Source organism: Cupressus sempervirens, chromosome 5 (assembly GCF_028749045.1).
Source record: "Cupressus sempervirens isolate cs-2001-9-10 chromosome 5, ASM2874904v1, whole genome shotgun sequence".
In the NCBI taxonomy this organism is placed as follows: Eukaryota; Viridiplantae; Streptophyta; class Pinopsida; order Cupressales; family Cupressaceae; genus Cupressus; species Cupressus sempervirens.
This window is the reverse complement of record NC_143122.1, coordinates 467,597,478-467,622,848: the sequence shown is the minus strand read 5'-3', so window position 1 is coordinate 467,622,848 and position 25,371 is coordinate 467,597,478.

The following is a 25,371-nucleotide window of genomic DNA, read 5'->3' as shown; positions in this document are numbered from 1 at the left end:
ATTCCTAATAGACATAAACTATAGAAACAACACGTCTACGAGTTAAGAATTTGAAAAGATCAGTATGTAACCCATGAAAATAGTAGCAGTGCTTCCTTAATTCCACTGATGCAATCATTGATGGGAATTCAGTAATAGTAAGATGTTTCACTTTTCATCAAATCACAAGGCCGCGGAAAGTGCGCTCATGCAGGATAAAAAGCTATGCAAGAACAATAAGGGTGATCAATTCTCAAACTAAGTATGTCAATAAAATTTGTAGACATGTAGCAAACACCAAAATTAAAAGATCATACAATCAAAATAACAGAATAAAACGGTTGGCTCAATTACACTTCATGAACATACATTCACAAAATATAACACACTTAGGCAAGAATCACTACACTCCAAATAGAGCACCAATAGCATATATTATTGCATCAAAATAATGGCTACCTAGAATACATATTACATTTCTAAATTTATAATAAATTTTCTCCTCAATTTTTGTTTAGAGTGAGATATCTCTTTATGCAAATATATGCTTCTAAACTAATAAAACAAATCTATTTATGTACAAACTAACTCTCTAACTGGTGCTTACTAGAACTCCATCCATATATATATCATTAAATGGATGCATGAGCCTTTACATGTCTTAAAACAAAGAAAACATGAGAAAATAAGAAGAATAAATCTATTAGATGATGTAGGAGTCTCTTGAGGTGCCAAAAATAGAAGCTCAACCTTCTCTAGATGTTTGTAGGAATTAAAGAATCATTAGAATGCATTTTCGGTGCATGAAAAACTCTAAATTTGGAACTAGCAATCAATTGTCAATGCACCTCTCAAGAAGCACACCTTGGGAAAAGCACACCTTGTGCACCTAGACACCTTGCACACCTACACACCTTGGGAGAAATTTGTGCAAGGTGCTTAATTCACCAAAAAATCAAAGTTCTCAGTTTTCAAAATGGTTTTTGGGTTTTTCTCAAACGGGATTTTAGATCATTATTGTATACTTACTTTGACCCTTTTGATGATTTATACCCTCTTTATAGCCAAAAAATTTCATAGACCTTAACTCCTTTTGCTTCTAAAATCCTAAGGCACCTATGTTGAATTTTGTCATTAATAGTTGCATAAGATGAAGAACCTATTCTGGTTCATGTATCCAACTTTTGTATCTTTGATCTTTAGTGTAAATTGCTTGATTCTTTCTACTCTCCAACTGCCCGATCCTTCTCGGTCAGAGACCAAGTGCTCTAAATTATCCAAAACAATCAAATGTTTTAACCTTTTTCATAATTTTTTACAAGCTTTTCTAGATCTTTTTAATTGGCTTTTTTGGAGGTCTTCTACTCAAAATTTCAAATTAAAACTTTCATGAGTCCCTAAAATTGGGTAGGTGAAGGCTCACTATTTTAGGGACTAAAATTAGATTTTTAGTTCTTCTTTCCAATGGTGTAAATGGTTTTGAATTTCAAGCTCTACATCAAAAGTTATGATCCCAACAAGTTAAGGATGCCTTTTCATCTGCACAAAGAAGCAAACATTAGTCCAGAGAGTTGAAAAAATATAACCTAAAACAAACCCTAATTATGAAAATATTATGACACAAAAACCTTAATTTACCAAAACTGACTAAAAACATCAAAAAACATATTAAACTCTTTGAAAAAATAAAATTTTGCACCTGGTGCACCTCAGAGGTGCACTAGGTGTGCCTTCTCCTATGCAAAACTTAAAAAATAAGGGTGCACACCTACACACCTAGTGGGGTGTGCTAGGTGCACACCTTACAATACAAAGGGAAGTTAATAAAAATGAAAGGGTGTGAATTTAGCGCACCTCATGGGAACACTAAATGCACACCCTTTTCTTTCCTAAAGCATGCTTCATCCTTTGTAAAGGTGCATAGCTGCGCACCTTAGATAGGTGCATAGCTACACACCTTTCACTAGGTGTAAGTTTGTGTTTTGTGTGTGGGTGGAGTAGAGTAGCACACCTCAGGAGGTGTGGTGATGTGAGAGACCAAAGTGAGGAGAAAAATGATGAGGGAAGAAGTGAGGGTTTGCAGCTTAGTGAAACCCTTGAAGATGTGTAGCTACACATTTCCAAGAGGGAAGTACTTTCCCCTATGTGCCTTAGGTAACTTAGCACACTAGTGCACCTGGTGAGGTATGCTAGGTGTGCTAGTGTGCATCTTTATATGGAAAAAGAATGACTTTTCTCCTTCAAAACATGGTTTCTAGGAATGTGGATTTCTGGGTAGAGACCATGACTTAGGTAAAACTACTATGAAAAACCCTAAAAAGACTCAGACCCTAGACTAGGGATCCAAAAAGCTAAAAAATAAAGTAGGGTATCCCCATGTCTAAGTGAAATGGGGTGTGCATTGTGAAACCACATGTATAACATAAAGAAAAAATAGATCAGTAATAGAAGCAGCAAGAGCTATGTTAGTTGAGAATCATGTATCCAAGATGTTTTGGAGAGAAGTTGTGAATACAACAATCTACACTATGAACAAAGTGTAAGTCAAGAAAGACACAAACAAGACCCCTTATGAACTATGGTTTGGTCACTCACCTACAGTTAAGTATTTCAGAATTTTTGGTATTATGTGTTATATCAAAAGAGATGATGATATTGGTAAGTTTTATGCTAGAAGTGATGAAGGTATGTTTTTTGGTTATTCATTGAAAAACAAGGCTTATAGATGCTATAATCTGAGAACTAAGACTATTATGGAAAGTGAAAATGTGAAAATTGAGGAGAAATTCAGGATATAAGAGAGAATAGTTGATTACAATTTAGATGATGATATTGTTACTAAACCAAGGAATGATGAAGTATTTCTTGAGACTAATAATGATTTGTAGAGTGAAGGAGAGCTAAGGTAGGAACAAATCTTGGAACCTTTAGTAGAGGTAAGAGTTGAGATAGTAGCTCCTACTTTAGGAAAGAATATGATAAAGAATCACCCATCCAAGAAAATCATCAGAAGCAGAGATAAAGGTGTGATGACAAGAAGAAAAGTCAATGAAGAACTCTATCTAATATCTCAAGTTGAACCTAAGAATGCAGATAGAGCATGCAAAAATGATTACTAGAAACAAGCTGAAAGAGGAATTGGATCAAATAGCAAAGAATGAGACATGGGAATTGGTCCCTAGAACAACATACAAGAATGTGATAGGAACTAAATGGGTATTTAGGAACAATATGAATGATCTAGGCGAAGTTGTAAGGAATAAGGCAAGATTGGTATATAAAGGTTACTCAAAGCAAGAAGGAATAGACTATGATGAGACCTATGCTCCTATGGCTAGAATAGAAGTAGTAAGATCATTCTTAGCCTATACAGCACAAAAGAAATTCAAAGTCTATCAAATGGATGTCAAGTTAGTATTTCTAAATGGAGAACTTGAAGAAGAAGTGTACATAGAGCAGCCTAAAGGTTGTCCTTTAATAGATGACAAGGACATAGTATGTAGACTAAAGAAAGCATTGTATGGCTTGAAGCAAGCACCCAGAACTTGGTATGTAAAGTTGGACAAGCATTTGACAAAGCTTGGATATAGCAAAAGTATAGTAGATAGTAATCTATACTGGAAAGAAATTGATGATGGTTTGATGATTTTGGTAATATTTTTTGATGATTTCATATTTTGAGGAAATGATAATAAAAGTGAGAATTTTGTAGAAGAGATGAAAAGGGAATTTGAGATGAGTATGATAGGAGAAATGAAATATTTTTTAGGATAACCTTTATTTCTCAAACTAAGTATTTGAAAGATTTATTGAAAAGGTTTGGTTTGGAAACATGTAAACCCATTGGAACACCTATGGTAACTAGACACAAGTTATCTACAAAGGAGCAGAAGAAGTATAGATCTATGATCAAAGGATTGCAATATCTGACTCACACAAGGTTGAATATAGAAAATGCAATTGGAATTGTTGCAAGATTCCAAGATGGTCCCAGAGAAGTACATTATGTAGTAGTCAAAAGGATATTTAGATATCTGAAAGGAACATCAGAGTTTGAATTATGGTATGATAGATCTAATGATTTCACTTTATGTGCTTATACTAATATTGATTGGGTAGGTAGTATAGATGACAAAAAGAGCACCAGTGGTAGAGCCTTCTTTCTTGGTGGAAGATTGGTTTCTTGGCTAAGAAAGAACCGAGATTGTACATCACAAAGTATAGCAGAAGTAGAATATGTTGTAGCAACAAACAATTGCAATCAAGTTATTTGGGTGAAGTAGATGTTGAAGGATATAAGGATAGAAATTGATAAACCTATTGTCATACATTGTGACAACACAAGCATGGTAAATATGTCTAAGAATCCAGTGTTGCATTTGAAGACCAAGCACATTTCTATCAAGTATCACATGTTGAGAGAGCAAGTTGTAGAAAAGGAAATTATATTGGAGTATGTAAGCACCAAAGAGAAGATTGCATATATTTTCACTAAGCCTCTTCCCAAAGAGGCTTTTGAATATTTAAAAAGTATGCTAGGGGTTATGTCCCTTCCCACATCAAAGTAGAAGATGCAAGAGTGCATTAGTCCAGTGTAATAGAGCACCATTTTTTATCTGGATTGGATGTTGATGCTTCCTGTATGGGGGAGTATTTGTGATAGATAGAGTCATCTAGGACTCTTGTTGGATTTTTTTTTGAACAGTCTTTGGACACTTGAGCTAGTAAGAATCAATTGTTGAAGAGTTTGATTGTTGTTGAAACCTTTGACATTGATGTTAATGGGGGAGAATTTTGGCATGAAAAAAATCATGAGAAGATCATGAGGAAGAAAAAAATGTTTGAAATAAGTACAACATGGAATGACAGTTTGATAGAAAGAACATTGAGGTATATCAATAGGGGAGAGTGATTGATAAAGAGGATTTGAAAAGAAAGATGAACAGTCTTTTGCAGTTGGTATTCTTCGAACTAGATGTTTTTCATCTATGTTTCCATCAATGCCAAAGGAGGAGATTGTTGGAAGCATGAATGTTGATGATATTCCTATGGGGGGAGTATTGTAGATATGTTACTATGATGATATGTTAAATTCATGACTAAGTTTGTCATCGATGTCAACATAGCAGTTTTCTATGGTATGTGACAGAAGAACAATAGAAAGATCAAGTTGGTACAGATAGCTAGTTGAGTATTCTCACTATCCAAGGTTATGAGAGATATGTATGAGTATCTAGTGTAAGAATTTAATGTTGGATGAAGAAATGTTAATTCTAGAAGAAGTTATGTAAGTTTTGGTGATGTCTATTATGAGATAGAGTTTACAGAGGCATGTTCAGGTAAACTTGTTATATCTCTTAGCAAAGTTGTTATTATGAGAATCAAGGTTGAGGATATGAAGAAGACATGTTGGTGATGACATGGATATGTTCACTCATCATAATATTATGTGTATGGAAAGTTATTTAAGTTGTAAGGTAGAAGATTAATGTTATTGTTGAGTGTAACATGTTCTTAATGTGGTCCTATAATGATTAATTGAGAAGGTCTAATAGCTGACTCGGGGAATTATTTTATGGACTCAGTATAAAGGAAGAAAATTTTCCTTTATCATATGTATGGAATTGTATGGATTAGAAGTGATTATAAGCAGCAGAGAGAGCAGAATGCAAAGTCGAGGAGAGCAAAGCGAGAGTGAAGCAAAGTTCATTGTCGAGTTCTTACTAAGTGATCCGAGGTTTGATATTTGGATTTGAGGTTCATGACCTAGTATAAAAGGTCTAAAAGTGACTGGTTTAGTTGAAAAAACAAGGAAAGAATAACATAATAGTAAGTTACTTGTTTGGGAATTGAGCTCTTCTTGTCATTGAAATTACATGTTTGGGTAGTGGGCTCATCTTGCATACATTGTACTACAACTCCTAATAGGGTTTCAAAGTCTCTTAATAGGGACTCATATGTAGTAAATATTGTAATAGACTCCTAACAAGATCCATCCTCTAACAAGGAATATTAAAATTGGTACATCATCTTGTGGGTATCATTCTGACTGGGGTTTTCCCTCTGATGAAGGGTTTCCCTAGTTAACATATCTAGTGTAATCATCTATGTGCATCTTTGTATGGTTGTTTTTTACCTTGGTTGAATGGTTAAGTTTATTTAAGGAAGATAAATGTTTTAATTGGTGGATAACTTATTCACCCCCCCACCCTCTCAATTATCTTGGTGGACTACTGTTTCTAACATATTCTCAATTTTTCAAGTCATTTGCATTCACTAGAAGATCAAAGAGAATGAAGGTGATTTGAGAAAGCAATTCTAGTGATTGCATACTAGACTTAACTGCTACACAACATTTTACATTGATCTGAAAGGTATTTCACTTGTGTTGAGTTATACTATTTCACATTTTGCAAACCCTAGCAAGTGAAAAATGATAGCAAGTTTGTTGGCAGAAGTAGGAAAGGAAGGTAAAGAGGTTACCAATGTATAATTGATGAATACTATTGTTTTTCAACCACCATTTCATGCTATTCTTGAGATTGCATACAAAGGAGATCCATCTAGTGCATTATCAACTATTTTGCCCAAGGTTTTAATTATTTAGGATGTAATATTTTGTTATACATGCAAGGTTGGAGAGGTTGGAAACTTAGATATCAAAGAGACCTATCAGAAGTTGTGTGAGAGCAATGTTTTGAAAGAAGAAAATAGAATCATAGAGGATAAAGGGTTGATGCATGCCATTGATTTTCCCCAAGTTTTCAAAATAGAAAGGATAAAGATTGTATTGAGTTGAATACATGAAAATAAAAAATGATTAGAGAATGGACCTATAAAAATATCAAAGAGGATCATTCATAGAGTGATAGGGTATCCTACTCTAGACAAGCCAAAGACATTGAGGAGCGATGCAAAAGAAGTAATTGAGAAGAATACTGGAGCCGTATGGAACAAGATGGGAATGATAACTGATACAATTGAAGACACTATTATTGCATTCATAATGAGATTGATAGCACATATATTCTACCAATTGATTAGACTCAACAGTGTGTCATGCATTGCCATTGACCTAGGTTTCACGATCATAAAGAAAGCTCATCTTATGACCTAGCTAAGGCACAACCTCAACAACTATGAGAAAACCTAGAAGCTATCAGAAAGTTAAAGAGTTCTTCATATAAGTTTGGTTCACTCATTATCTATATATTCTTTTATGTCCAAAACATATTTTGTATATTTGGCAAGGTAGTATGGAAGTCCAATTAGTCTATTACCCAACATATAGGTGAGTTCATTGAGTAATTGGGAGAAAATTTTGATTTAGTAATGACTAGTTATTTTGAAGATTTCAATAAATCAATGAAGGAGAGATCAAGAATTCTTATATCTCTAGTGGAGAAAGATTATAATGATGTTTGTTTCCTAGTAGATTCTAACTATACCTATGTTTAGGAAACTATTCCAAGGGTTAGATAGTTGAGACCATTACCATATGAGATAAATATTGATGAGGCATCTGCAACCATCACTATATTGTTGGAAGAATAGATTGACAAGGATGCTACATCCTTTGGAAATTATGATGAAACCAAATCAAGGATAACTATAAACTTGCAAATTGCCACCATTGTCAAAAAGAAGAACAAAATGATGAAGAAATTGAAAGAAAAGTTTGGTGAAGGAGAAGAAGAAGAAGAAGAAGAAGAAGGTCATGGACCTATACAACTTACACAATGATAAGGAGAAGATCAAGCTTTAGAGGATAAAGAGGAGGCTGGGAAAGAACCAAAGAAAAATGAATAGAAGAAGAATGCACAACAAAAGAAAGTAGAAAACACAAAGAAAGTGGCAAAGAAGGAAAAAAATAAGCCAGTTGCACCTTTGTCAAGGTCAAGCACAAGCGCTTCCACTATACAAGCTAAGGAAGCTCAATTATCAATAGGTAAAAAGAAGGATGATACAATTGAGCTTAGCATACCTGATAAGAGATCGAAAAAAAGTCTAAAATTTCAAGAGGAACCAAATGATGAAAGGACAAAACTAGATGACATCAGTCAATTTAAAGTGATAAGTCACAATCCTTCATCTAATATTGATAATCTATGTGGGAATGTAAAGAGAAATGCAGATTTAGCTGGATTCACAGATATTGAATTTGATAAATTAGATAGTGGAGATACGAATAATTTTGAAGAAGCTATTTATGATATGATGACTACTTTTAAGACAACTCCTTTAGATATTGCTAGCTTGTTACCTAAAAGTCTATATAAAAGAGTTGAGAAGAAATTGAAGTTTAGTATGGAGACTGTAAACAAATTAGGGAGGCTACTTTAGCTCAAGTTATGCCTAAATTTGATAAGAAAATGATCGCAAAGGTTGTAGAGAAAGACAAAGGGATATTTTCTCCTAAATACAAAGCCTTTCATATTTTTAGAAGTAGAGTTGAAGAGGTGGTAACCTATAGAAAATTAATTAGGAAAATAATCTATGGGTTGACCACACAAACAATGGAAATAGTCAAAGAGAAGAGAGAAACAAAGGTAAAGAAGAATGAAATAGAATAGGATGAGACCGCTCAGGATGACACACAAGAAACCATAGATATCATTGTTCCAAGCACCACTCCTCTACATGGAGAGAAAGAGACTCAATAGGACTTGGTGATTATTGAGGACATACTTGATAACTCTACATAGAATATAAATCCATTGAGTGAGGAATATTTAAAGAAACTATAATAGGTATCCACCAATACTACTATTTTGTGCACAAATGCTATATTGGTAAGGATTGATGAATCTCAAAAGGTTAATATTGCATCCATTGAGACACAATAGCAAGACACATCTATTGTGCTACCACATGTTGGAGATGTTAAGGAGAAGGAATCACATGAACAAACAATAGATCAAAGTGTAACCCTAGAACATAAAGGTGAACTTAACCAAGCACTATCTTCTATGCCTACTATTGTCATTAAGATGAAAGGGGAGGAAAATACCCTAGCTACATTACTATCGAGTCTACAAATATCAGAGTTTCTAGTACTTGTCATAATTGACAAAGAGGATAATGAAGAGAAAGAGGATAAGGGAGAGAATCCTACACTCACCTCATTGAAATCCATTAAAGATCATAAGGAGGTTAAACAGAAGGTAGAGGATAAGATGATTGTTGAGACAAAGGAATAGGAAGCCATATAAATACTAGTCGCTTTACCAGTCACTACACTTCCTCACAACAGCTAGACTCTTCAAAGGTTGAGTACTCAAGCTACACCACTACAGCTATCAAGGCTAAGTACAAGTACACCTAAGAGAAATGAGACTACATCAGTTGAGGATGTGAGTTTAGATGAAGTGATTTTTCTACCCTAGTTTGATCTAACAACATTCACACTTTAAGAAATAGTTGTTCTTCAAGAGGCCCTACAAAGGAAATCAAGGCAAGAAATCTTAAGAAGGGAGCATAAGGAAAAATAGGTTCAACATGATATTAGAGATATTTTGTAGATGCTTTTGATATTTCATATTCATTTTCCACTAAGCCAATCTTAGAACAACTTGTCCATATAGTTGACAAGATAAAGGATGAACATATAGAGACAAATGTAAAGTTATTGGAATGGTCTAAAAGGAAATTTCACAGTAAAGTTATGGACCAGATATCTAGTGCCATTGCCCTAAGACAAGTTGATTTATCAACTAAGATGGAGAGTGTGAAGAAAGTTTTGGATAATATTTTCTCTCTATATAGAAAATTATGTGATGTTGATATCTGTACTAAAGAAACTCAATAGTCAATTGACTAGCTACAAGGAGATTTACAATTAACAGTTACTACATTGAGGCAATCTCTTGGCATTAGTCAAGTTTATTTTTAGAGATTATTTCTAACATAGAGTAGGCTTTTCAAGTTGCAAGAAAAGGATACAAATATAAGATCTTATGTGTTATGTGTTGATTTACATTATGTTTTGGATGTGATGCATGGTTAATTATTTTAGTTGACATGTTAAGTTATGAGATGGATGAATGGTGAATTTTCTTTATGGTAAAAGTTTTAAGTATTGATTCACTCCCCCCCCCCCTTCAGAACTTAGTTTCCCATTGTTGTTTCCAACATATTTCTCAATATTTTTTCTACCTATTGTCAAATAGGAATATTCCTATAGCTTGATGTACAATTTTTGTTGAAACATGGAAACACTCTTAGGTGGTAGGTTGTCCTAAAATGAGAGTTGAATCTTTGGATGTGGTCAGTTCCTAGATAGTGCTCATCTAAACTAAATCTATATATAGAAAAGAGATGAGAAAATATGGGTACTAGAATGTGAATAGAAAATACTAAATGATGTAATTCTCTAAAATTGATTATAGCTTCAATAATTCAACACAAATCACCCAAACTCTATAGAATCACAATACCAAAACAAGCATGTACTCACAAAAGTTATTCTAATGAAAGGACCTAAAATCTTTTTCTTTTAAAGTAAAACCTAAGTTTTACCACTTCTCTGCATAAAGATGAAGAACACAAAATAGACCTATAAATAAATGTATTAAGATTTACATAAATAATAAAGAATATAGCTTAAATGAAGGATAAACACAACATTAAGGTAGGAAAATATTGCAATACAAATTAGAGTTAAATATTTGGATGCAGCTGTAATACCCCTAAATTGGCACATTGGTATTCTGAACCAATTTCAGTGCTTCAATCTTACAACATCTATTTCTTAATCAATTAAGCTCTTTTGTACTAGGCATTTTTTGTTCTTACCATCTTTACTCAACCTAAGTGTCAAATGAAGAAAACCCCTAATCTATATAAATCACATACTTTATTTAATTTCTAAATATTGATTGAAATTGGCTAAATTAACCTCCTAGTTGAATTAATGTAATTATAAGTCCTAATTACTTTAATTTAATTTAATCCATCCCCTTTAACTAATACGCATAAAAAAGGAATTAGATACATTGATTTAATTAAATATACATGTCATAAGTGTTGAAACTAATTATTTAATTAATTAGAATATTAAATTTAGATGTGATAGTTGAATGGATCAATATTATTTACTAATTCATCTCATATGAAAAAGGAATTAAATATATTGATTTAATCAAATATGATCATCATAATTGTTGAAACTAATTAGAAAAATAATTATGAGCACATATTTGAATGGATAAATATTATCTCCTATTCCATCTCATTCAACTCCATAAAAAATGGAGAACTCAATGTCACATTCAATCTAAACCATACACTTGGTTTAATCTTGAACATTGATTGGGTCTAAGATTCTATAAAAGAGACCCAACCTCTCATTTGGGAGGATGCAAGAAAAGAGTAACAAATCGCTAGTGGATTGATTACTCAAGCATCTAGCATTCAAATCTCTATTGCTTTTGCATGCTCATCATCTAGATTATAATGCATTCATTTAGCTTACTTTGATTTTCATTGTTCTTAGATTAATTTGAAAATCATCTAGATTAATTCATATCTTTGTATACAAAAATATCAAAAACATAGATTAATCTTGCATTTGCATTCATTCAAATCCTTCTTACTAGTTTGGTCTAGTTACTAAACTTTCAATTCTAAGAGCATATAGTAAAACCCTGTCTAGTTAGAGTGCAAAAAATTGCCTTGTGTAGACATATTGAATGAATAATCTCGTGCTCATTTTGGTATTTTATTGACAAATAACGATCATGTTGAAGTGTGTGGTTGAACTAGAGGCCCATATTTAACACTCACAATAGTTGGTCCCTAGATGGTGCTCACCTAAACTAATTCTATATACAAAAATGGATGATAAAATATGGGTATTGTAACACGATTAATAAATACTAATATTTTCTCCACATAAAGATGAAGAACACAAAAGCAGACTTGTAACTAAACATATCAAGATTTTCATAAATAATAAGGAATGAATCTGAAATGAAGGATACACACAACATAAAGGTAGGAAATCCACAATATTGCAATAAGAATTAGAGTTGAATCTCTAGATGCAGTCGGTTCCTAGATAGTGCTCACCTAAACTAAATCTATATACATAAAAGCTATGAGAAAATATGGATACTAGAATGTAAATAATAGACACAACAAAAAGGTAAGAAATTATCATAATATATGATATAAATTATATATATTTTTATAATGTATATATTACAATATACAATATTATATTATGTGTCATATATTATATGATTAAACACATAATATTCCTTCTTCATCCCAATATCTCAAAGAGATCTCATCAACAATTATTAATAAATAATATAATCTCTAAGTGATGATTTTTCATGATTGAATAAGTATTGATTAATAGTTGAACTCTCACAACCTTTGAACTTTTGAAATGGGAAATTATTTTGTGTGTCAGTTTAACATCCTAATTCTACTAAGGAGTAAACAAATTAATATTTAGATAAGAGAGAGAAACTAACGTAATGTGAAATAAACTTTAATTAAAGTGGAATTTAGTTAGTTATTTTTCTTATCGAGAATGATAATTAACTTCAACCAATAATCTAAACCTTATTTAAACTACCTCTAAGTTAGGGTTGGTGTCAATCTGGAATATATAATCAACTCTAGTGAATGAAGACTAATCCTCTTCATCAATAATTAGTAAATAAAATTCATGGCTATTAATATTCTTTTATTAAATAGAGAACACAAAAAAAATTAGATGCTCAAACTTTTAAAAACTTGCCGAGCTCTAACCAAACCTATACAACTATTCATCTTCCTTGAAATGTAATGTTAAAAACACTTGTTGGAACAAGTCATATCACACTACCAAATTTCTTAAACTTAGATTGTACATTCATAATAATTGATGTGGTCAACTTAGTTGCATCATAGTAAGACTTAGATATGAAGTTTAACTTGTAAATGAAATTGTTGGTGTATTTTTTCCCAAGCTTGTTTGGCATGACATTCTGGTATTAGAGCGTAGTTTCAACACGATGAATCCAAACCATTGGGATTGAACTCATTAAACATTGCACCTTTGTGTATGATACATGTACATGAAATTCTCACTGATGAGTGAGAGGTCCCAAAGCTTCTTGTGCAACATAGGTTGGGGTAGAGCTAGAGGTTGAGGTTCCCATAGGAGATTAGGCACCCCCACCTAAGCTACCTTGGAACAATAACCAAGATATTTTGGATGGCATCCAAGATACTGCCCATAGTCTAATAGCTAGAGTAGTAGATTTTAGAGGGTCATAGGAAAATTGATAGTGATATGAGTAGGAGTCCTCCACCTAGTCATGTCAAGGGTCATGATGATCATGAGGTAGAGCCAATTCACCAGTTAGATCTACCACATGACCTAGGATCATGCATTTTAGAGAGGTCACCTAGAAAAGGGATGAGATCAAGGAGTTATTATAACTCCAACCACACATATTTGTAGGAGCTACTAATGGTACATGAATAGAGGTGTGACTATTGAGTTTACAATGATGCTTTAAATTATGCTCCTATAGAGTAATCTAAAGGCATGAATTTCTAGTCACTTAATAAGAGCTTTAGCCTCTAACTAGTGGCATCAAGAGGAGGCAATGAGTGGAATGAGTATAGACACACCCACATGGTAGACATTCTTGAGAAAATTAGAAACCTATATCTTTTAGAGCACTTTAGATAGCATTAGATAGAGGAGTTTCATGACCTATAGCAGAGAGGTCTCATTGTGATGTAGTATGAGAGTAGATTTCTTGAGCTCCTTCCTTATGTTGATTACATGAATGTTGAGAAGTTGTGGATGCATCACTTTAATAAAGGCCTTAATGTATCCCTTTAGGGCTCAATCTTTCTAGCTATTCCTACCACTTTTAGAGAGGTGGCTGAGAGGGCACTAGTTGTAGAGGATATTTGTGGTATGACATAGAATAATTGGGATTAGTATTAGAATGCAAACCCCTCTACCCAATCATTAGGACACTAGAGAACCCTTTGGAATGGGAATTAGGGACATCCAATAGGATCTTTAAGGGCCCATAGTCTCAGTAGTGACCCTAAAGATGATACTAGTTAGAGACCTTCTAAAGGATATTAGGATTCTAAGCCCATGCAATGGTAGTCTTAGGGTACTAGATGTGATAAAATGTTACAATATCCATACACATATCCATCTAGGAATCAATAGTCCTCTAGGGGTGGTTATAATGGATCTAGAAGGACTAGGGGGAAAAAATAGTCTAGGTCTTATAGAGCACAAATACATGCATGTGGGCTATGTTACACTTGTATTGGCATGGGACACTTAGCAAGAGAGTTCCCATAGAGATAGGTAGTAGGAAGTCTATGAGGGACTTCTTTAGAGCCTATAATAGGAGACATGGGTGGGTCCCATAGATTATTTACAATGGTTTATAATTGCTAGGAAAAGCATCATGGTCATTGAGGCCATAGGTATATTTCAAGGTAGTAGTGTTACTATTTTTTTTTATTAAGGAGCTACAAACTCCTTTATATCTCTATTTTTAGTGGAGTATGGTTTAGGAGAACCTAGGTTAACCCCTAGTCCTAGCTCTATACTTTGGGTTTTTTCTTAACTGACCTTAGCCAAGTCAATTAGATGTGTTTGGACCTTAGAAAGTCATGGTTGAGTTTTTTCCTAAGTGGAGTTGGCTAGGGTCAATCCACTCTAGGTGGTTTGGTTTTTCTTGTTTTATGTTCCTTGTGTTTAGAGGTTTTAGGAGGCAAGAGGGGAGTATGGGTCTTATTCTGTAGAAGTGTTGGAAAAGTATGTAATTGAGTTGGATGTGTCCTCTAGTATGTTTTTACATATTTTTTAATAGGTTTGAGGTTATATGTGGTCATTTGGAATAATGTTGCAAAAGTTTTAAATTGATGTTTTGGAGGCTAAGCTATTCCTAGAAATAATTAATGGATCATATTGGACCTACTTCATAGGTTCCAAGTTATATATGTTAAAATTGCAAAAAAGTGCAAAAGTTGTTAGGAACTTTGAAAAGTTGCATGACAACATTAGAGAAAGAATATGGCTTATCATGAATTTGAGGTTGATAGTTACTCTAACTATCTAAAACCTTGTAGATACCATATAAAACCACAAAGTAAAACCATTACCCGGGTTGCAAGTTGTAAAAAGTAAAGTTTTGCAAGTGGACCCATGAAATATAGTTTAGAAGTTGATAGTTTTAAACTTCTTGATTGCATGAAAGGATCAATAGATTGAAAGGCTCATTTTTTTGTTTGATTCTTGTTTTTCATATTTTTACAATACTTTTTTTCTGTGAGTTCAGGTTGATTAGAGTCCATCTGTGCATAGGTAGAAAATCACTTGTATATAGAATGTTCATTGTTTTTGCTTTGACGGTTTTTGGGAAAGTGGCTCCCCCATGAATCGTCACTATGGAATCATCATGGTTTTTGGGGATATGGAAGTGGAGCCCCTTTAAAATTTACATAGAAAAAGGATGCTTGGAAAATCTTGGCAACTATTTTTAAAGTGATACCCTAGGCAAGTCTTGAGTGCATGGCTAGGTGATCGCAAAGCTTGCAAGTGAGATTTGATAGATTGAATGTGTTAGATACTTCAATCTAAGAGTTGTAGAAGGAAGATGGATGTGTGATAAATCCATGTGCCAAAGGATAAGGTTTAAAAGCTAGTTTTGTTATGGATTTCATCAAACCTTAGTGTATGCTGATTGGAAATGCTTGAAACCCTTGGTTTTAGGCTTGAAAATAGAAAAGGGGTGTATAGAAAAGTTGGAGACCTGAGACTAACTAAATATTGAAGTTTTCCAAATAGGGTATCCACAAAGGATGTTATTTTTTTGCCTTATCAAGATAGATTTGGGATTGTAATCCAAAAATCAACTTTGCAAACCTAATTCTACTAGGTCTAATTAGGACAGTTTTGTCAAGTTTGAGGGAATCGATAAGAAGACCTATGGAATCTAGGTCCACGAGGTTGGGGGAAGACTAAGGACCACCAAGGCATATTTCCTAATCCAAGATTAAGGTAGAATGTCCATTTTTTGTGAAGTTTTGATCTTGAGGAATAGGTGGAAATGTCTTTTGAATGAGTCAAAGTTGTAGAATCATTGGTGTAACTGGATGGTGAGATAGATATCCTATAGAGGTTAGGGTTACAAAGGGAAACCATTATAGGCTAGAAGAGAGCCTAGGTAAGTCCATGGAGTAGAAAAATGACTAGTAAGCAATCCAACTTACATCAAATTGGTATCAGAGCCACCAAAGATATTGGGAAGTGGCATGCCTTTGTACACTAAAGAGTCAGCAGGGAAGGTAGATTTGGTGTCTAATGTAGAACTTGACAAGGATATGAAGGAGAAGAAAGAGAGAAATAGACTCCTAGAGGAATTATTAGAGGAGATGAAGATAAAATTGGAGAAATTTGTTGAGACAACTAAGAAGACAAACCAAGAAGGAGAAACTAGTAATAAAGGAAAATAAAAGTTTGATGAGGAAGACATCATACCTAATCTAGACCCTCTATTATCTGAAGAACCTTTCTTAAAATTCATCAAGGAATTGGGTGGAAAGGCCTGGAAGGAGTTCCTTTTTTAGTGGGAAGATGGATCCTAAACTTGTGATGGAATGGGTTGAAGGGGTGAAAAACCACTTTGAGTGTGAGGGGGTCACTCAAGCACAAAAGGTCAAGGTAGCTAAATCTAGGCTAAGAGGATCAACACTAACCTCTTGGAAGTATCTCTAAGAAGAAAGGAAGAAGGTGGGAAAGATACCAATTGTAAATTGGAAAGCCATGGTGACTAAGGTAAAGAAACAATACCTACCTGAAGACTACAAAATTAAAATACACAAGAAGAGGAAAATATTAAAGAAAGAGATATGGATTTAGCAATATATACAGAGGAATTTTACAAATTATGTTTGAGATCAGGGACTAAAGAAGAAGAACCCATTGTTAGATTGTGGTGACTAATCAGGAAAGTACTAGACATACTTCATAATTAGTGGGGTTCGGGGCATCGCCCCAATTTTTTTTTTAATGTTGTGATGCAAAATTGGTTCTTGCGGTGGTATTGAGCTATAAGGGATTACAAATTGTAATTAGGTTGTAATCACTGGATTGTAATAAGATTAGACTTGTTGTTTTGTGGATGTAGCCTAGGGATTGGGTGAACCACGTTAAATCTTGGTGCCTTGTGTTCATTTCTATGTGATCTATTATTTTTTGTTATTGGTTATATTTGCATGTAGTTTTTATTTTTGTTCATGGTTTATCCTAACAAGTGGTATCAGAGCCTAGTTGTTTTTAAGTTATCCTCTGCAAGAAAGTTTCACAGTTAAGTGGGAGTCTCACAGTTGAGTGAGAGCAATGCTAGATGAGGGTAAGCTGAGGGTTGATAGGTTCAATGGGTAGAACTTCCAATTATGGAAGATGCAAATGGAAGACTATCTATATCAGAAAGATTTATGAAAGCTGTTGGAAGGCAAAGGCAAGAATCAGGGAACTATGTCAAAGGCTGAATGGGATCTTTTGGATAGAAAGGCACTCAAAAGCATTCAGTTATGCTTGGCACCATCGGTGGCATTTAATATTACAAAAACAAAGACGATAGAAGATTTGATGAAAACCCTAGCAGCATTGTATGAAAAACCCTCCACTTCAAACAAGGTATTTCTCATGAAGTATTTATTTAATATGAAAATGGTAGAAGGTGGATCTTTTGTAGATCATTTAAATGATTTTAACACTATTACTAGTCATTTATCTTCTGTTGGTATCAATTTTGATGAAGAAATTAGGGCTCTCTTGATTTTGTGTTCTCTGTCTAAAAGCTAGAATGGCTTGGTAATGGTGGTGAGTAATTCTATTTTTGGATCTAGTAACCTAAAATATGATGATGTGATCAGTGTTGTTTTGAGTGAAGAAACTCATAGGAAATCCTCAGGTGGATCTACATCAGGAAGTGCTTTGAATGCACAAAGCAAGGGCAGAACGACTGAGAGAGGAAGTAACTTTGGAAATCATGGGAAATCAAGAGGAAAGTCAAATGGGAGGAGGTCTCAATTGAGAGGACCAAATGATTGCTGGTACTGTGGGAAACTAGGGCACAAAAAGAAAGATTGTTGGAATCGAAAGAAAAATGAAGGAGATAAATTAGATGGAGAAAAGAAAGCAAATGTGGTAAGTAACAAATCCAAAGAGGATGCTTTGCTTCTATCTTTAGAAAGTATAGATGATTCATGGGTTTTAGATTTTGGTGCTTCATTTCATGCTACACCTCATAGAGGTTACTTCATTGATTATGTCCAAGGGAATTTTTTTCTTATTTATTTGGGGGATAATGAACCCTATCAAATTGTTGGAAAGGGAAAAATTAAGATTAAGTTGCAGAATGGGAATCATTGGCTACTACATGAGGTAAGACATGTTACAAAGCTAAGTAGGAATTTAATTTCAGCAGGGCAACTCGGTGATGAGGGTTGTGTAGTTACTTTTAATGATAAAAATTGGAAGGTTTCAAAAGGTTCCCTTGTAGTAGCAAAAGGTGTGAAAGTAGGCACCTTATAACTTTGTATAGGTCATATTGTTCCTTCTACTTTGATTGTTTCAAAGAAAAATGAATGTTCAAGAACAATTGCTACAGTTGAGCAGGGAGAACAAATAGCTATTGTAGATTCTGATACATCATTATGGCACAACAGACTTGGGCACATGAGTGAGAAAGGTATGAAAGTACTTCATTCAAAGAAAGTTTTACCAGGTTTGAAATTTGTTAATATGGATTTTTGTGAAAGTTGTGTGTATGGAAAAAAAAAGAGAGTGAGTTTTGTAAAGATTGGGAAGGAAAACAAAAAGGAGAAATTAGAGCTTGTGCATACAGATGTATGGGGACTAGCTCAGGTATCTTCCCTTGGTGGATCTCATTATTATGTTACATTTATTGATGATGCAACTAGAAAAGTATGGGTTTATTTCCTTAGACAGAAATCTGATGTATTTCAAACTTTTAAGAAATGGAAATGCTTGGTTGAAAATGAGATTGGTAAGAAATTAAAATGTCTCAGATCTAATAATGGTGGTGATCCAGGGGATAAAAAATTACTCAAAAGTAAAATGTCCCAATGCTCCAAGAGTCAACTTCATTACAAAGTGTTCACAATTTTGAGTCCAACATAACTTGAATGAGCAAACTTGGAGTTCAGGTGCAAAAAGTATGACTGGTCAAAGTTTGGTCAAACTGGGACCGAAGGCCATAAAAGGGTGAAAAAAATAATCATCTCAAAAGTATTTGACAATGGATTTCAAATGGAAGAGCTCGTCAAAATCTTTCCAATGGCATTCGTTTCATCAAGAACGGATATCGGATATAAAAGTTATGATGGTTTCAAATTCAAGCAAAAGTATGGATTTTGATGACATCAGCATGACATCACAAAATCATAAAGAGATGGAAAACATTCAAATTCGAATTAAAATAGCTATTTAATTCGAATTAAAGGAATGAGATAATGGGAGTTGGACTCCTAACCATTGGCCTCCTAAAATTAAGGCCAACCAATGGGCTATTTATGGTATATAGAATATCAAGGGAAGAGTTGTTATCTATCCACAACAAATCTGCCCAATCTTATCTAAATAAGGGTATTTGGTGAAAACAAACCATTAATTTTGGTGTGAGATCATAACAAAATATTAGTAAAAGGGGTAAATTCGAAATATGTAACCAAAATGGGGGATTATGTTGGTTAATTGTTTTAGCCCATTTTTGGCTAAATTTGATGTATAAAATGGGGGTAATAGGGTTTGGAAAGGCATCCAGGTGATGAGAAGGAGATTATGATCTTGGAGACCTGATGATTATTCCTGCACATTGGAGAGTAATACTACAATTGTGCTTGAAGGGAAGATCTTGAACACTTGTAATTGATTTTGGAGCAAATCAGATCGGTCCCTCTATTGGAGCAGGACCCGGAGATGTAGTCCGACCCGCGGATGAACTTTGTTATCAATCATGTTTTGTCTTATGTCTCTCTACTCTCTTTCTTTCAGTCATTACTTTTTTATGCTTTGTTCATTTCAGCATTTAAGTTGTGTTAATTTGCTAATTAACGCTTTGAAATTTTACTTTATGAAATAATGTTAACCATTCCTCTATAATAGTCCTAGATCCTAAATAGATCAAATTTGGTATCAGAGCTTTTGTTGGACTAGTATTGTAGATTTGAATGCTAACAAGATCCAGGATTGAGAAAGGCGAAGGAAAGCTCGAGGAATACAATCCTGAGATTGGAAAATGAAGGACTAAACCATCATCACAAATGGCAGATGAAGGTGGTGGACAAGCTTTTCAAGATAAGAGTATTCAGAAGAGTCTTTAGAATTTGTAGACAATGTTAGAAGTTTTGGTACAAGAAAGAGAAGAGAAGATGAGAAGACGTGCAGCTTGAAAGGACAAAGGGAAAAAGAAAGGCGCTGATCGTGATCCGCCAAAGACACCTCCATCTTCTCCTTCTTCTCCCTCTTCTTCTTCTTCCCCCTCTTCTCTTTCTTCTACCCATTTTGAGTCTTCTAATATTTTTAAGGGTGGACATAAGCCTCAAATCAAGGTGGATGTAAAATTTGACTTGCCAAAATATTGTGGGGAGTTAAATGCCGAGAAACTAGATGATTGGATTCAGCAAGTAGAAGTCTACTGTAGAGTTCAAAACCTTGTAGATGATGTTGATAGAATTCAGTTATCCACTCTTCGATTAGGTGGTGTAGCCTTAACTTGGTGGGAGAGTAGGTCTCAGGATGAAACTTGACAGCATGGTAACTTTAATTTGTCTTGGTCAAAATTTTTTACTGCTCTAAAGAAGCAATTCTACCCCCTAGGCCATATGCAGCAGTTAATGATGAACTGGCAACATTTTAGGCAAGGGAAAGGTCAGTCTGTCCAGGATTACACCCATGAATTTCATAAAAAGGCTATTTCATTAAATGTCCCATTATATACCCAGGACACTTTACTCAAGTATATAGGTGGTCTTCATTCTTACCTAAGGCATTCTATTCTCATCCTGAATCCTTGTAATTTGGATGAAGTATGTGTCCAAGCAACACATTTAGAATCAAGGGGTAAGGGTACTTTCATTGATAAGTTTGATAAAAAACCATCTAAGTCTGAAGAAAATTCCAAAGGCAAAGGAAAGGGTAAAAAGACAGCAACAGTAAAGAAAGAGTGTGAGAAACCCACATGCTCACATTGCAAGAAAGAAGGGCATAATGATTCTAAGTGCTGGAAACTGCATCCTGAAAAGAGGCCGAAGCGATTTGGTGGAAACAAAGGCAAACAAAAGACTGCTGCTATAACTCAACAAGATCTTGGATCTGACTCTGGAGATGAAACAAAGATTATTGCTACCAGGATTCAAGGTAAAGGAAAAGGTATATCTCTCACATCAACTACAAATTCTTCTAGTATAAGTGCAAGTACAAGTAAAGAATCTTCTCCTAAGAATGATAGCAAAGGAATGAATTATTTCACATCCGAGTTGTTATCAAGCATACTAAGGTTGATACATTATTTGATACTGGTTCTCAAGTTAATTTGATATCTGAAGAAGTTGTTAAAAAGCTTAATTTGACTACAACACCTCATCCAAAACCATATCCTCTTGGATGGGTTTGCGATGATGCATAGTTACAGGTAACTAAACAATGCAAATTAAGATTTTCTATCACTGCAAACTTTGTGGATGAGATAGAAGCTGATGTAGTCCCTTTAGACATTTGTGGTCTTGTACTTGGGAGTCCCTATTTGTATGATCGTCAGGCTATCTTCTATAGGGGGAAAATAAATATCATTTGTTTAAAGACAAGATTGAATACATTGTACGGGTACATAAGGTTAAGACTAATCTGGCATTAGTCAATGCTGGTCAAATGAAAAGGTTAGTCGACTCTAGTAAGAATTTTGTGTTAATGCTTGTAAAAGCCAAAGAAGATGAAACATCTAAGGCATCTAAGGGATTTGATCCAAAACATAAGGCTAAAATGGTCAAAGTTGTTTCTGCTTACGATGACTTGTTTCAGGAACCAAATGGATTGCCTCCTAAGAGAGAGATACAACATGAGATTCAGTTGCAACAAGATGCACCACTTCCTAATAATGGCATGTACCGCTTGTCAGTGTTGTAGAATGAAGAAATCAAGAAGCAAGTTCAAGAGCTAGTCGAGAAAGGAGTTATCCATCCTAGTACTTCTCCTTGTGGTTCTCCTATTGTGTTGGTTCTAAAGAAAGATGGGACTTGGAGAATGTGCATTGACTACAGGGCTTTGAACAAGATAATGGTAAAGAATAGGTACCCTCTTCCTAGAATTGATGATTTACTTCATCAGTTGAAACATGCAATTTATTTCACTAAGTTAGACTTACGTAGTGGATATCATCAGATAAGAATTGCAGAAAGTGATATTTGGAAAACTACTTTTAAGACAAAACAGGAACTTTATGAGTGGTTGGTTATGCCATTCGGGCTTTGTAATGCACCAGCTACATTCATGAGAGTCATGAATGATGTGTTTTGTCCCTTTATTGATGATTTTGTCATAGTCTATTTAGATGATATTCTTGTATTCAGTAAGTCTTGGGATGATCATGTAATTCATGTAAAGAAAGTATTTGGTATACTGAGAAAAGAAAAACTATATGTAGAGATGTCAAAATGTGAATTTGCAAAGACATCTTTAGTATACTTAGGCTATGTCGTAGGGAATGGTCAATTGAAAGTAGACCCTGCAAAGGTCAAATGTATTGTAAAATGGCCTAAGCCAAGTACAGTTACAGAAGTCAGAAGTTTCTTAGGTGCAGTTCAGTACTGGAGGAAGTTCATTTCAAACTTCTCTTTCATTGCATCACCGTTGCATGCATTAACCAGTACCAAAGCAACTTCTGTGGGGAGGTCCGCAACAGAAGGCTTTCGATACTTTGAAGGAAAAGTTGAGTACTGCACCAGTGTTAGCTCTACCTGATTTATGTCAACCATTTGAGATTGAGACATATGCGAGTGGGTTTGCCATGGGAGCTGTGCTCATGCAAGGAGGTAAACCATTCTGCTACCACTCTGAAACTTTTTCAGGAGCAGTAAGTAACTATCCTACATATGATAAAGAACTTTATGCTTTAGTTCAGAGTGTTAAAAAATGGAAACATTACTTAATGGGAAAATAAATTGTAATCCACACTGATCACCAGCCACTACAATATTTGCACTCACAATCTAAGTTGCAACAATGTAGGCACTTTAGGTGGATGGGTTTTCTACGACAGTTTCATTTGGTGATTAAGTATAAGAAGGGTTCCCATAACAAAGTAGCGATATGCTATCTAGACCTCCTATTCAGAATGCGTTGATAATCCTTCAAAATAGTTCTATGGTTCATGAAAGTTTTTAGGAACAATATACTAATGATGAGAACTTTAAGGATATCTATGCAGCTTTAATCCAAGGTAAACATGTGGAAGAGAAAGATTACTATGTGCAAGACAATTTGTTGTACCACTTGGGAAAACTATGCATTCCTAGAGATGAACATGCACATGTAATTCATGAAGCACACACTTCTTTGATTGCAGGGCATTTCAGGGTAAGTAAGACATTAGCTCAATTGCAAAAATATTGTTACTGGCCTCGTATGCAATAAATTGTCACTAAGTATATAAAAGGATGTGTAATGTGTGCAACCAGCAAACCAAGTAATAGGAAATTGGGTTTGTACACACCATTACCTATACCATCCCGTCCATGGGAAAGTGCATCTATGGACTTTGTAGGAGGTTTACCTATGTCTAGGAAGGGTCATGATTATTTGTATGTAGTAGTTGATCGGTTTAGCAAAATGTGTATTTTAATGCCTTGTAAAAAGCAGATCACTGCTGAACTGATAGCTCATTTGTACTCTCAAAATGTATGGGTTCATTTTGGGTTACCTAATTCTATTGTATCAGATCAAGATTCTCAATTCTTAGGGGAATTTTGGTCATCTTTGTGGGAACTCATGGACACCAAGTTGAAGAAGAGTACAACCTTCCATCCGCAGATCGACGGACAGACAGAGGTAGTGAATAGGACAGTTGTGCATCTACTTAGAGGCTACTGCAGCAAACATCCTAAGTTGTGGGATGAAAGTCTTCATTATGTGCAGCATGCTTACAACCATGCAGCACACTCTTCTACAAAGAGGTCTCCTTTTGAGACTTGCTTCGGTTACTTGCCTAAGACACCAATGGATTTTGCTTTTGGGAAGGACAATGTTGTAGATGGATTCCATGATGTAGAAAAGGCTTTAAATTCATCCAAAAGGTCTAAGCAATCCATCAGGCAGTAGAAGCACAGTTGGAGCAGAGCCAAGCAAAATACAAGGCTCGCCATGATAAGCATCGTATTGATCACCAATTCCAAGTTGGTGATAGAGTTTGGTTACATATCAGTAAGGAAAGAATGCAAGGTGAAGGAAGGAAGCTCAAGCCTATCAGGTATGGTCCTTTTGAAATCTTAGAGAAGATTGGTATCAATGCTTTCCACCTTAATCTTCCTCCATACATGCAAATTTACTCAGTTGTCAATGTTGAGAATCTGAAGTTGTATGAGCCTCCAATGATCTTGGATGAAGATGTTAGTGTTCAGGTTCCATTAGTTGATGACCTTTCACCAGAGTACATGTCAGAATTGCAACAAGATGTCATCCTTGACAGGAATGTCAGAACTTCACGAAGAGGACTAGTTGAATACCTCTAAGTGGGTGTAATGCCCCGCCAAGGGATCCAAAGAATTAACCTAAGTTTGCCAAACAATTTTTTTTTAAAAATATGAAAGTAAAACCATTCATAACATTTGTGGAAGCAATAGCAACAATTCAAATGAAAGTAAACATAACATACATAACAGTTACATTCTTTAAAGATTCCCTTAACGTTGTATCACATCTAAATTAACTATTCATTTAACATCACATCCTTAGCAATGTTACATCCAATATTCTTAAACAATATTACAAGTGTCCTTTAGGTAATTACATTTTAGAAATTGCTCAATCATCCATTGTACATGTTACAAGGTATGAAAGAATAAACATCCATGTAAATATAACACATCATCATCCAATATTAATCCATGATAAAATAACATAAATGAAACCACAAATCATACATGATACATCATCATAAAAGATATAAGCATCCATCATAAAAGATAACCATAAATCAAAAACATAAATAACTAAGTGCACGGTTCCTCCCAACTGTAAATAGCATCATTAGACCATCATGGATCCTAGCCATCCCTCCGTGCGTAACATTCCAAAGCACCGAAGAGATCATTGACTATTAACATAGTAGG